The sequence below is a fragment of the Marmota marmota genome, unplaced genomic scaffold, assembly GCF_001458135.2.
Source record: "Marmota marmota marmota unplaced genomic scaffold, marMar, whole genome shotgun sequence".
In the NCBI taxonomy this organism is placed as follows: domain Eukaryota; kingdom Metazoa; phylum Chordata; class Mammalia; order Rodentia; family Sciuridae; genus Marmota; species Marmota marmota.
Window position 1 is genome coordinate 5654010 of NW_026000077.1, and position 15662 is coordinate 5669671.

Genomic DNA, 15662 nt, shown 5'->3' on the forward strand with positions numbered 1-15662 from the left:
TAAAAAATTAATATCAGTTTTGTTTTGGTGCTAAAGTTATAGGATAGGTTTTCTCTCATTTACAGTATTTTTGCATTCATGAATTGCACAAATTCTTACTGAACTACCAATTAACAACTACTGTTGTAGATACTGGGTGTATAGATATGAACAAAAAGACAATGACCTTAAATTAACCCGTTTTTTCCTTCATTCCAGATGTGGAACACCTATAAAAACTTAAGTAGAATAACAAATATTCCACTTATGATAACATTGAATAATATTTGGGTATATATTATGTTTGCAGAATTGAAAACTTGGGACTTAATGGGTTAATACCTTTGTAGAACTTGTGTTCTACAGAAGAAACATACAATAAACAAACATATAATGTGTTGTCATCTAATGATTAAGAATTTTACCGCAACTCTTCTGGTCATAGTCACGAGGATTCTCCATGTTGCTGAATATAGTGGGGTCAATTCTTAGGTCTTATCTTTCTGAATTCATCAGCATCTCAATTTCAGTTTCCTTGAAGTACTTTTGGTTTCTACAATAACATATTGTTTTGCCTTTTTTTTTTTTTTTTGTCTTTTTTAACTACCTTCAATTTTCTTAACATTTGTTTTTCTTTACTCCTACTGTCTTGGAATGCTTTAAAGCTTAGTCCGCTTCTCTGTCTTCACCCTAGTATCATGATTTTAAATGCTGTCTATTACACAACATGATAGATCTCAAATTTAGAACTCCTGTCCCCACCTTGTCCTTGCTCTTTATACTCAGATATCCAATTATCTATTGGACATCTTTACTTAAAATCTTATAGACATCTCAAACTTAATATAACTGAGCTCTTTATAATTCTTTCCACCTCATCACTTGTTATTCCTCCAGCCTTTCTCATTTCAGTTAATGGTAGCTCCATTCTTGCTTATGCCATGTATCTTGGTGTCATCCTTTATGTCATACTCAACTTCCAGTTCCTCAGCAAATTCTATTCTTTTTGCCCTTGTAACATACCTGGAATATAATTGTCACTATCCTGAGGCAGTTACCATCTCTTGCCTGGATTATTGTAACAGCATTCTAATTGGTCTTCCTATTTCCAACCACTCCCCTCACCCCCAGTCTATTCTTAAAACAGGAGCTAGTAATTGTAACAATATAAGTCACATTGTGCCACTTTGTATAATTCTCCAGTGGCTTTCTATCTTATTTGGAGTAGAAATCAAAGGCCTTATGAACCCTTTTTGATCTAGCTTTTATATCTCTTCTCCCTTATTTATTCTGTTCCAACTGCCTTGGCCTACTCTCAGCCCTTGAGTCCACAAGCACATTTTTCCCACACAGCTATTATTATACCTTCTGTTCCCTCTGCTTAGAATAATCTTCCTAGAGATATTCACATGCTTTCTTTATTCAGATTTTTTTTTTACTTAAAAATTAACTTGTTAATGAAAGTTTTTCCTGGTCACTTTATCTAAAAAATCTATAGTACTATGATCCCCAAATATCCAAATATATACTTTATATGTCCCTTCCAAGAACACAGAATCGAAAGTCAGAATATCTGGGATATGAATCCTGTATCTGCTACATTCTAGCTTTGTGACCTGCAGATTATACTTGGTACCTGAGTATCCTTATCTGTACAATGGGATAATAATAGAACATACCTCATGAAGTTACTGTGAAGATTAGGTATTTTAATATATATATATATAGTCCTCAAAATAGTATCTGTTACATATGACTATATAATTGCTTGCTTTTCTTAGTATCAGTAATACTTACTAACCACGTGTGCAGGAAGCCATCCATGATTTACATGAGGGTCTTCTCTCCGTATGGTAGCCGGGGAGATTTAGGTTTGGCATTGCAAACTATCCATGGCTCTCCCTCTGCAATAGATTGCCCGATACACATGACCTTTATCTCCTTTCTGCTAGGAAGATATCTCATAGTAGCTCTGTCTGATCACTTGCCCATCCTGCCCCTGCTTTTGAAATTATTTTCTGTGTCCTGTAATTTTTTCATCCTTCTATTTTTTCCTAGCTTTTATGTCTCAGCCACCCCATTCCACCAAGGGAAACCCCATTTCCACCACCTGTGCCGGACTTGGGCAGGACATGTGTTTTGCATCTCTCCATACTTTTTACTACCACTATTTATTTTACTCATTACTTTATTTATCTTGCTTGTTTTTCATCTCTCATAGCAAAATACAAGACACTTAAAGGCAGACAGTTTTCTCAGTTTTGTTCAACGCTATATCCCACGTGCTTAGAACAGTGCCTAGCACATTGAGTGTACTTGATAAATATATTGATCCATCTGTAGATTTTTAAATGACGGTGATTCTCTCATCTTCTCATCTTTTGTTGTTGTTGTTATTGTTGTTGTTGTACAGCTTCATTATTTCTTTATGAAGTGATTTTTAAAGAGTCTTTCTTTTGTGTGTGTGTGTCTTCATACATGTACTTTGGATAATGATGTTCATCACATTTCACCATCGTTATTAACCCCCTGCTCCCTCTCTTCCCCTTCCACCCCTCTATCCTATCTAGAGTTTGTCTATTTCTCCCATGCTCCCCATTCCTACCCCACTATGAATCAGACTTCTTAGAGAAAACATTTGGCATTTGTTTTTTTCTTTTCTTTTTTTTTTTTTTGGAATTGGCTAATTTCACTTAGCATTCTCTTTTCCAACTCCATCCATTTACCTGCAAATGCCATGATTTTATTCTCTTTTATTGCTGAGTAATATTCCATTGTGTATATATGCCACATTTTTTTTTTATCCATTCCTCTATTGGAGGGCATCTAGGTTGGTTCCACAGTTTAGCTATTGTGAATTGTGCTGCTGTAAACATTGATGTGGCTGTGTCCCTATAAGTATGCTGTTTTTTAAGTCCATTGGGTATAGACCTAGGAAAGGAATAACTGGATCAAATGGTGGTTCCATTTCAAGTTTTCCAAGGAATCTCCATACTGCTTTCCATATTGGCTGCACCAGTTTGCCCTCCCACCAGCAATGTATGAGTGTGCCTTTTTCTCCACATCCTTGCCAACACTTATTGTTGTCTTCAACAATAAGTGACAGGAGGGAGATGAAATCTTAGAGTAGTTTTGATTTGCATTTCTCTAATTGCTAGAGATGATGAACATTTTTTCATATATTTGTTGATTGATTGTATATCCTCATCTTGTAAAAATGTTACCTTTTACTTACTTACTAACTTTTGTATCATGTTTTTATATACATGTCATATTTCTAAGTGCTTTACACTTACTGATTTGTTGGATTTGCAAGTTAATATATAGCCTTATGAGATAGGTACTAGTTTTTATTCCCTTTATATATATGGGGAAAATGAAATACAAAGAAAGTAGTTTGTATAAAGTTATACTTCTAGCAAGTAACAGCAGAGCCCTAGGGTTCAGACTTAGGCAATCTGGCTGCAGAGCTCAAGCTCTTACTCACCGCCCTGTCCTACCTCCCGTGACTTTTGTAACACCACTCTCTCCTCATCCTTTTGCTTGTATGCTGACCTATTCTCAGTGTCTCTTGTGCTCCCCCCGCAACTTATTCTTGAATTTTTCATATTTTCTAAAATACTATTTATGTCCATTGATCACTCTGTGTGTTCTCCTAGTAAACTCCCTTGGCTCCATTCCATTTTATATATTGATAGCTATCAAATGAATACCCCCAAATTAGCTCTTCTCTGGATCACCACATATCTGACTGCTTGTTTGTCATATCCATGTAGATGTCCACTAGCACTTCACATTTAACATGCCCCAAATTCAGATGCCTTCCACTCCAAGCCATTTTCCCCCTCCAGTATTCCCAGTTTCAGTGAAGAGCACCACTTGTTCACTCATTTGCTCTAGTTAGAAATCTAGGTATCATCTATAGTTTTTTCCTCTTTCCTTTCACTAAACACCTGGTAGATGTCAAACTAAAAGAATATAACAGAGCCAGACAGGATTATTAAATTATTTTAGGAATTATCAATAAGCATTCAAATGCTAAGAGGTCAGTTCAATTGAATGATAAATATTAGAAATAAACTAAGAAGGAGATGACTCTGAGAGGGAAGCTGTAGGAGATAGGGTCCAGAGCCAGGATTATATACCATGTAAAACAGACATTTCTCCCTCTATAACAAGCAAAGGAAACAGATAAATTGACAGGTAGGGATATAGAAAATTAAAAGATATGAGGATTTTGCCCCTTCGCCCACCAAGTGGTCTGTATTTTCTCTGTGAATTAGAGGGGACTTTGAAGAAGAGATTTCAAATACTTGCTTTAGTTAATGGGAAAAAGGAACACTAATTAAGACATCATAGAAAAGGTGATAGGCACTGTTGAAGTTCTTGTTGATGGTGAACTTTGGGCTTAGAGGAGACTGACAGCTCATTTGATACAAAGTTGGTATTTTATTGGTTGAACACAATAGAAGAACAAATGGAGCAAAGGTCTTAAATGTTTGGATGAGAGGAATTACCTGTTGTTTTCTTTCCTAACCAGCCTAGACTACATAGGATCCTAAGTAATATAAGAAAAACTGTGTGCATTTATCCTTCTGTTTCTTCTGTTCAGCAAATTCCCAAACTTGCATCAGCCCAGCCATCGACTTTTTCCCATTCATGTGCAGTCAACTGAGCATTGCGGTTGATAATCATTAATTAAAATTGTCAATTAAAAATTACAATAAATGTATAGCTTCTATTCCAGTTGGATCACTAGTATCTGTTGACGATTCTTTTATTTTGATCAGTTTACTTTCCTGTTCTTTGTTTGCCTTCTTCTGTATAAACCTTTTATATCTCCTCAACTCTCTTTTGACTATTTTCAATTTAGGGGGCAATTTTAGTTCAGTATATGTTTAGTAAAAAAGTATTTACATGCATTTTTAAAAGTTTGGGAGTTTATATTTTTAAAAACTGAATTAAAATAAGTTAAATTTATTGGGTTACTAATAGGTTTGGGTTAACTCCAAAAACTTTTTGAATTTTGTTTATTATATTAAAAATTGTTTTTATCAATGTACAGTTGACATACAATAAAGTGTATATATTAAAATGTATTATTTGATAAATTTTGAAATCTGTATATACCTGTGAGAACCTCACAACAATCAAAATAAGGAACGTACCTGTCATATTCTTTTGTGTTCCCTTCATCAGTCTCCTCTTCACCCTCTCTAGGAAACCATCCATCTGCTTTTTATATTTGTTTTTTGTGTGGCTTCTGTAATTCAGCATGATTATTTTGAGATTCATTCGTGTTGTATATCAGTGGTTCTCAGTAGAATTCTTTTGTGTGGAATACCAGTTTGTATCTATCTGCACACTGGTTGATCAACAGTTGCGTTTGCTTTCCTACCCACCCTCCCCACCTCTTTTGGTCTGTTACAACCATAGCTGCTGTGATCATTTATGTACAAAATGTCACAGGTTCTCACTTCCCTGAGTAAGTACCTAGGAGTATAGTTGATGTATATGTTTAACTTTTTAAGGAACTGCCAAATTATTTTTCAAAGTGGGTGTGTCATTTTGCATTTCCTTCAGTAGTGTTCCTCTACATACTCCCAACAGTCTTTTAATTTTAGTTATTTATGTATGTAGTGGCAACTCATTCTAGTTTTAATTAGCACTTCCAAAATGACTAATAATATTAAACAACTTTTCATTTATTTACCTTCTTTGGTGAATTGTTCGATCAAATCTCTTGCCCATTGTCCATTAAAATAATGGATTGTTTATTTTCTTAATTGCTGAGTTCTCAGATTTTAGTACATATTTTAGATACAGGTCCTTTTTTAGATATATTCTTGGCAAATATTTTTTCCCGGCCTACGACTTATCTTTTCATTCTCCTAATGAAAGTACTGAAGAGCAAAATAATCTAATTATGAAGTCCATTTTTATCAATTTGATTTTTCATGAATTTGTTTTTTGGTGTCATATCTAAGAATTCTTTGCCTAACGCTTTGTAAACTTCATAAGATTTCTTCTAAAAGTTTATAAATATAGATTTTATGTTTTGGCCTGTGATTAGTTTTGAGTTGATTTTTGTGTAAGACTCAAAGTTTATTTTTGTGTATGTATATCTGATTATTTCAATACCATTTTTAGAATAGCCTTTCTTTTCTTCACTGTATTACCTTTGTACCTTTGTTAAAAATCACTTGTATTATAGGTATGGGTATATTTTAGGGTTCTATTCTATTCTGTTGATTTGTTTTACTATGCCAGAGCCATAGTGGTTTAATTAGTATAGCTTTATTGAAAGTCTTAAAATAATGCAGTGGTTGACGTAGTGAACCAACCTCTAATTTTCTTGTTTTTAAAATTGTTTTTGCTACCTAGGCTCTTTGAATTTTCATGTTTGTTTTATTTTATTATTTATTTTTCTTATCATCATCATTATTTATAGTACTTGGGGTTGGACCCAGGGCTTTACTCATGTCAGGCAAGTGCTCTACCACTGAGCCACATTCCCAGCCCTTCCATATTAATTTCAGATTCACCTTGCCAATCTGTAGAAGTCTTCTGGGAATTTTTTTTTTTTGTGTGTGTGTGTGTGTGTGTGTGTGATTATATTGAATAGATAGGTCAATTCGGGGAGAATTGACATGTTCATAACTACTAATTCTTCCAGTCCACAAGCAAAGTATATCTATCTCTACATTTATTTGGTATTTCTTTATAATTCCTCAAAAATATTTTGTACCTTTGAAGGCACAGGTCTTATATGTTTTGTCAGATTTCTCTGTAAATATGCTATATTTTATGCTCTTATAAGTGATTTTACATTTAAATATTTTGTAGCTAATTTATAGAAATAAATTGATCTTAATATAATAAGCTTTTATCTGCAACTTGCTGAACTTATTATAGTAACTGTAAATTCCACTAAATTTTCTACACGCATGATCATGTTATATCTAAATAAAGACAGTTTTACTTCTTTGTTTCCAATATGGATGCTAATGTTGAAGAAAAGTGGTGAAAGTGAATATTCTTGTCTTGTTCCTGATCTTTGGACGAAAGCATCCAGTCTTTCATCATTAAGTATGATGGTAGCTGTGGGCTGTATCTGTTTGTTTGATCAGGCGTGATTGTCGAATTTTGTTACATGCTGTTTCTGCCTCTTTCTTTGTTTGTTAATGTGTTGGTCACCTTTATGTTGTTGTGATCAAAAATACCTGACAAGATCAAATTAGAGGAAGAAAAGTGGACCCACAGTTTCAGAGGTTTAGTCCCTGGTCAACTGATTCCGTAGTTTTAGGCCCATGGTGAGGCAGAACACATGGCACAATGGCAGCAATAGAGGAAAATTGCTCTTTTCATGGCTGCTGGAAAACAGAGAGAATGGTGAAGGGGCTGTAGGAAAGATGAATCCTTCCAGTGATGGATTACATACCTCCAGTGATGTACCTCCTCAAGCCATGCTGCATCTGCCTATTGTTAACACCGAGTCAGTCCATTAAACTAGATGGACAACTGTTATAATCTAATCATTTTACCTCCAAATATTCCTGTGTTAATACAGGAGCTTTTGAGGGAGTCATCATACTCAAACCATAATATTCTGTTTCTGTTCCCCAAAATCTCACGTTCATCTTACAATAAAAAATGCATCCAAGAATTCTCATAGTCTTAAGTGTTCCAGTGTTACCCAAAAGTCCAAGTTCAAAGTCTCCTCTGAAGCTCAAGGCAAACTCTTGACTGTGAGCCCCTATAAAAATTAAAATCAGATTATACATATGTAGTATATGAGACATAGGAAGAAGAAATGAGACCAAAGCAAAATCTAAACCCAGTGTGGCAAACATTTTTCATAGCTCCACCTCTGGCATCAAAGACACAATGTGGCAAGATGTTTTCTCCAAAATAACTTAGGCATCCCTCCCTTTTGGCCTTGTCAGTTGCAGTGTTAGCTTGACTTTCTCTGCAGCCAGCAGCTTTCCTAAGTAGAGAGTCCATATTACTATCATCTCTTAATTCCTGAGGTCCCCATTCCAGCTTTGACTTCACCTTCACAGCTTCACACATTGTCCTCTCAAGGGTGGCCTGCAGGGATTCCAACCCTACTACACTTTTCCTGGCCTCCCAGGCCTTCCTTATTGATGAAAGCCTCCATGAACCCTACTAATGTAGCATCCTGCATTTCTACCCCAACTCAGTAGCATCATGTGGAAGATGCAGCTGGGATGACAAAACAACTTGCTAGACCCTCTGTACAAGCAGGGTTCCTTCACTGTTTCTTCTCAAAGAATTTTTACACTGGGCATAGTGGCACATGCCTGTTATCCCAGCAACTTGGAAGGGTAGGGCAGAAGGATTACAAATTCAACACCAACCTAAGCAACTTGGCAAGACTCTATCTAAATAAATAAGTAAATACAAGGGGCTGGGGTTGTGGCTCAGTACTTAAACACTGATAGGTTCAATTCCCAGCACCAAAAAAAAAAAAAAAGAAGAAAAATTTTTTTACAGGTATATCTTTGAGGCTGCAATGAGTGTGGTCTTGCCAGTTCCTGAGACACTCTCAAGGCATCTTTCCTATTGTCTCTGTGCAAAATACTTAACACCTGTTTAGTGCCCATAATCATTTCAACAATCATACCTTCCTTGGCCTCAGTTTTACACACTTTTTAGGCCAAACTGCAAGTTTTTAAAATGTATCTGTCATGTTTTCCACCCCCAGTTCTCAAAGTAAACTTGGCTGAAAGCCAATAACAATATCCGTGTCACTGCCTAAATGCTGTGCTGCCTTAAAATAGCCACCACCAAATCAATTAATTAGCCCATCGCCTTTAAATTTGGCCTCACAGAAAGTCTAAGGACATGGGCAAAATGTAGACTAAGTTCTTTGCCAGAATATTGCATGAATGGCCTCTAATCCACTTTCCAGGAGAATCCTTGTTCTCCACTGAAACCTCACAGTCTTTACTGCCCTGCATTCCTATCAGTATTCTGGTTTTCTGAATCACCACCAGAATTACCTGTTAAGCTCCACTTACATCATTTTAAGTCTTCTTTATCCTGCATCTCCAAGCTTTTCCAAACTCTTCCCACAAACCAGTTCCAAGGGCTTCTATACCATATGGTCAGATTAGTCATAGCAGTGACCTCACTTCTTGATGTCAATTTTTGTGTTGGTCAGCTTTTCATCACTGTGACCAAAATACCTCACAAGAGCAACTTGGAGGAGGAAAAGTTTATTTTGGACTCATGGTTTCAGAAGTTCAGTCCACAGTCAGCTGGTTCCATCCCTCTGGAGCATCATGACCAAAGGGCAGAGGAAAGCTACTTGGCTTATGGTGACAAGGATGTTGAGAGATAGGGGAAGGGACCACAGGAAAGATGAGCCCTTCCTGAGCATGCCCCCAGTGAGACTTCCTCCAACCATGCCCCTCCTGCCTACAGTTACCACCCAGTTAGTACATTCAAATTAGAATGGACTAATTAGGCTATAGGTCTCATGTCTAATCATTTTGATACTTAAAGTGGGGTCCTTGTCCCTGATGCTAATCCAATACAGGACCAAGACGTCGAGGAAGAGGAAAAGTTGTATTGCTTTGCTAGCAGAAGAGAAAGGCAACAGATTCACATCACAGACTGCCAGTTAAGTTACTAGAGGGAACAGAGGGTTTTTAAGGGGGGTATATCAGGGCTGTTTTCCAGATATTATCAGTAGAAATAATCAATGTTCAAATTTATCCTTAAGAAAAGCTGTTTCCCCATTGGCAGGTCCAGAATTTTTTTTTTTTTTTTTTGTTCAGGTAGGCAGTAAATAGAAGGACAGATAACTTAGATTTAAGACATGAAGAATGTTAATCTTGTTTTCCTTGCAGGTAGGGACAGAAAGAGGGAAAGGGGAAAGGAAAAAAATAAAAGTCAATTTTAAAATAAGCTGCCAGTGGTCGAGTATCAAGATTTACATTCAAAACATAAAGTGGACTTCTGTTTCGTAAAAAAGACCCCTGTAACAATTTCACTCTTGAATATTCCTACATTAACAGAGGAGCTTTGTGTGGGTGCCTGATATCCAAACTGTAACAGATAATACAGTGAATTAATTAATTTTGAATATTTAATCTGTATTGCATTCCTAGTATAAAGCACACTTAACTAATTATGTTATCTTTTTAATATTTTGTGGGATTTGATTTTGTTAAATGAGAGATATTATGCTGTAGAATTTTTTTTTTGTATTTGCCTTATTTTGATAAGGTCATTATAATGACATCATAGAATTAGTTGTGAAGCATGCTTTCACCCTCAGATTTTTGGTGAGAGTTTGTGCAGAACCAATACTGTTTCTTCTTTAGTGTTTAGTATAATTTACCAGTATAACCGTGTGACCTGGAGTTCTCTTTTGGGAGAGTTTTTAACTTCTTTGGCAGAGAAAATATTGTTCAGTTTATCTCTTTCTTGAGTGAGTTTTGGTAATTTCTGTCTTTCATAGAATTTTTCCATTTTGTCCAACTTTCCTAATTTATTGATATGAAATTGTTTATAATTTATTTCCTTATTAGTATCTACAGAATTTTTCTTTGATTTTTGCCCTAACCTTTATTATTTGCTTTCTTTTTATGTTGCTTTGGACTTAATTTGCTCTTCCTTTTTTAGTTTTTTCAGGTTAAAGCTAAATCCTTCCCAGCCATTTTATTTATTTATTATTTTTTATTTGGAGACAGGGTCTCATTAAGAGATCTTGCTAAATTAGGGCCTTGCTAGATTACTTTGGCTGGTCTCAAACTTAGTATCTCTTCCTGTCAGCCTCCTGAGTCACTGGGATTTACAGGCATGTGTCGCCGCTACACCTGGTGAATCTTCAGGTTCTTGATAAGAACTTTTCTCTTACCTAATAGTTTCATATATTAATTTCTCCCTAAGTACTACTTTAGTAGCATCCCACAAATTTTAGTATATTATGTTTTCGTTTTCATGTGAGTTTATAACTGTCATCAAATTTGGAAAGTCTTTGGCCAATATTTCTTCTAATAAATTTTATTTTTTCTTCAGAGATTCTGCATAGCTTACTGATTCCTTTTCTCTTTTTTAACTTTTTTTGTGGTATTAGGGATTGAACCCAGGGCCTTGCAGATAATAAGCAAGCACTCTACCACTGATCTAAAACCCAACCCTACTTTTTTTCTGTTTGTTTTTTTAATAGTTTTTATCACAAGCTTTCAAGTTCACTCATCTTTTCTAATGCATTGTGTAATCTACCTTTAGTACCAGCCAGTATATTAAAAACAAACAAACAAACAAAAAACTTCTTGACAGGGCTGGGGTTGTGGCTCAGTGGTAGAGCTCTTGCCTAGCATGTGTGAAGCACTGGGTTCGACTCTCAGCACCCCAAACAAATAAAATAAAGATCCAACCAAATACATCAAAAAAAAAAAAAAAAAAGAATTGCTGAGGCTTTTAAAAAAAACTCTGACATTGTAGTTTTTATCTTTAGAAGTTCAGTTTGAATCTTTTTTGTATCTTCCTTGTTACTTAACTTTTTGAGCACATGTGACGTAGTTATAACTGTTTTAATGTTCCTCTCTGATAATTGAACCATCTGTGTCAGTTCTGGATCAGTTTTGACTGAAATCTTAATCTTACTGTGGGTTGTTTTTCCTGGTAGATGTCACACACTGTAAATTTTATCTTCCTGGGTGCTGGATATTTCATTATGAACTTGTGGTTCAAAGAGATTCTGTTTGCTACTGCATCTTGAATATCTCATTCTTTTCTACTAGGTGATTGTTTTCTCCTTTAGGTTCTGAGAACAACTTTTCTGGTAGTTTTTTTGTTGTTCATCTTCATACCTCTTTCTCTCACTCCCACTGAGATGACCTTGCTTCTTAAAGTGAAAGATGAGGCTGGGGATATAGCTTCATGGTACACAGCTTACCTAACGTGCTTAAGGCTGTGAGTTGAATCTCCAGCATCCCCCAAAATAAAGAGAAAGATAAAAGGAGGATGTAGAGAAAGAAGAGGAAAGGGAAGAAAGGAAATGAATCTAACTGAGGAAATCTCTTTATAAATTAATTTATTTACTTTGTTTCACCTCTGTTTTTTCTGATCTCAGAGAATGCAGCATCCAATGTACGGACTAGTGTTTGTCCTTTGAACTATGTTCTGGATATCATCTTTTTTGGTGTTCTTATTTAATTATGCTACATATTAAATTTTATGATTCTTTTCTCACTTGCTGTCTTTTTAGATGCTATTGCCCACTTCTGATGAATGTTCTACATCTCTTCTTATGATAAAGTCTTTTGCAGTATTAGTTTAATATTTATTGATATAGTTCATGTTTTTTCCTATTTCTGTTCACTTCTCAATGAATTATTGCCTTTTGGGTTCTGCTTCCCACAACCCCTTTAAAAGTAATTTCTTCTGTGTTCTGTTGACTGTCCTGTAAACTAGTCAAAAAAAGACAGTATATTAGTTAGCTATTGCTACACAACACAAACTAGCATGGCCCCATTTGGGAAGACTCAGCTGTGCTTCATGTGATCTTCATCATCTATGAGAATGTGTCACAGCTTACTTCTTTACTTAGCAGTAGCAGAATCCCCAAAAAGAAGTTGGAACATGCAAGGCTTCTTGAGGGTTAAGCTGGAAACTGGCACACTGTTAGATTTTACTACATTCATTTAAACAAAGCAAGATACAGGTTGTTTGTTAATCTTCTTTTATTGCTGTGACCAAATAATTGACAATAACAAAACTTAACAGAAGAAAGATTTATTTTGGTTAAGGTTTCAGTAGTCTCAGTCCGTGGTTGGCTGACTCCATTTTTCTGGGTCTATAGTGAGGCAGAACATCCTCGTGGAAGTGCATGGTGGAGGAAAGCTTCTTTGCTTATGACAGTTAGGAAGCGTAGTGTGAGACAGAAGCAGAAAAAGAAGAGGTTTGGGGAAAAGATAACTCTTCCAGGGAATGCCCACAGTGTCCTACTTCCTCTAACTAGGTCCTACCTCCCAGTAGTCCATACACCTAGGTCAGAGCCCTCATGGTCCAATCATTGCTTAAAATCTCTATATCTGAACCTTGCTGCATTGGAGACCATGACTTCAACACATGAGCTATTGAGGGACATTCCAGATCCAAACCATATCACAAGTCCAGTTCACTTTCAAGGACTGGGAACTTATTTCATATTCTTCTTCATGCAGCTTTTTAAATATTTATATTCCTAGGAATACCTACTTCTTACCCTTTCCATTTTGCTTCTCAAGCCTTATCACTTTCTTCTTCTATTATGAACTATGTCCTATAATATTGATGAGATCCAAATTGAGCAAACTGAGGCAGGCCTGTGACCTGTTTTGTATTTTACATTTTTAAAGGATTATTTAAGCACATATCATCAGCACACATCATCATCAACAACAACAACAACACAAAACAGGAATATGCAACAGAGGCTATATGTTAGCTGGCCTTTTATAGGACCCCCCCACCCCCGGCCCCGGTTTAATCCAGTATTTCATTATTGCTCTTCTTTGGGCTTTAAACTTGTATCGCCACATGTTGTACAGGATATTTGTGCCTGAGTATATTACAGGTACCTTAGACTCCATAGATACAGAACTGAGTTTAGTATTAAAATTTTCTCTTCTTGATTTCTTGTCTTGCCCACATTCTATCTGGTAGAACCTGTGTTAGAAACCTGACAGTTTGACGTAGGTGCTGTGGGGTATATGAAGACACAAGTAGGTTATGGTTTAGCAGAGAATCTACTTGTCTTTAAGGCAATTCAGACTTCTTAGCCTGTTAAATAAGACTTTTCAGATTCGTTTTCTACTTTTTTCTGATTGATTTTTCAGTTAAAAATAGGTATATTAAAATATTATTTGTCAATTTTTTAATGTAATTTTACTGGTTTTGCTTTAAAGATTTATTTTTTCTCTTAGGACACTCAGCTTTCTGTTACTATAATAAAATACCTAAGAGAATTAGCTTATAAAGAGGAAAGGTTTATTTTGTATCAGTTTTGTAGATCTTAGTTCATGACTCATTGGACTCATTGCTTTGGGCCAGTGTGGCCCAGAACATCGTGGTGAGAGCACATGTTTACTTCATGTGAGCAAAAAAAGAGGGAAGAGATCAGGGTCCCACAGTGCCCTTCAAGATTATGCCAACCATTGACTTAACACCTCCCCAGGCCCTACCTTTCTAAGGTTTCACTGCTTCCCAGTTTGTGTTAACTTTTATGATTTTTATTATTATAAAATGTTTTGTATCTTAGGATTTAGTATCTTAAATATAACTTAACCTGTAAACCCATCATCATATATGGCCATAATTATAAAATTATTAACTGTAAATGTGTTGGGTATTTAAAGCTATTAGAAATTTAGTTGTTGATTTCTGATATGGTACAAGATTTAAAGAAAGGGATCATATTGTAGCCCTGTCTTCTCCAGGTGTCTTCCAATATACCAAATCACTTTGAATTAGAGACTCAGAAGCCTACCTTAGGTAAAAACAAAGTAGAACAGCATTAAGTTAACAAATCTTAGTGAAAAGTAAACAACCACTTTATATGAAGATCAGAACCTTATAAAACAAATCTGTGGTGCTAGAGATCAGAAAAATGACTATCTTTTGGGATTGAGTCATTGACTGAAGGCCATGTGAAGGAGGAAACTGGAAATTTTCCATATGTTTTTACTTGGTAGTGATTTTACTGGTGTAAACATATAAAAATTCATTAGCATGTACACTTAAGATTTCACAAAAAAAATAAGAAGCATTTGAGCTGCAAGCTTTTTAAGGTATATGTGAATTACTGGGTTATTAGCAGATGTATTGCTGAAGGTAATTTACCCATTTATTATTTTCTACAAGATATAGTTTTTAGTTATATATAGTTACATGTATTCAGTTAATATAATTAAGTATATAAAGTTAAAATTTAAGGATTCCTTCTTTAAATATAATTATTTTTATAGCTGTTTTTTCAGATCCTTTCTATATCTATGCTAACATTCTTTAAGCATATAAATCAAATATTTAGTGTTGTCAAACTGTATTATTCTGCTCCCTCCCCACCACTCAATAGCATATGGATATCATACAGAGTTAGAATACAGATGAGCCTGATTCTTTTTAATGATTGTATAGGTCTCTATAGTATGTTCATATTGCAATTTATTTAGCAACTTTAGGTTTAGTTTTTAACTAATGGAAGTAATTCTGTGATCAGCTGTTTTATTTTTCACATCTGTATTTATATTTTTCTGTGAATATTGTTAAAGGATAATTCCAGAACTAGAATTTCTAGATTACATTTTATTTATTTATTTTTATGTGGTGCTGAGGATCGAACCCACTGCCTCATGTGCTAGGCAAGAGCTCTACTACTGAGCTACAATCCCAACCCTCTGGGTTACATTTTGATAGCTACCACAAAATTGCCCTTCAGTCCCAACAGCTGTGAACCATAGTTCTTATCAACATTGAGTTTTATTAATCTTTGAAAATGTTTGTGGTTCTGACAACAGTGGAATCTCATTTTTATAAAATGCTTTTTTTTTTTTTTTATTCTTTCCCTCCGCCCCCCGTTCTTTTTTGGTACTGGGAATTGAGCCCAGTATACTTTACCACTGATCTACATCCCTTGTCCTTTTTTTTTTTTTTTTTTTTTT

At 35.3% G+C, this 15662-nt stretch overlaps 1 protein-coding gene across 1 annotated transcript in view; it reads left to right on the forward strand.

Moving 5' to 3' along the window:
- The window catches only part of Man1a2 (mannosidase alpha class 1A member 2), a 157332-nt gene that overhangs the window by 98842 nt on the left and 42828 nt on the right, over window positions 1-15662 (forward strand). The window lies entirely within an intron of this gene.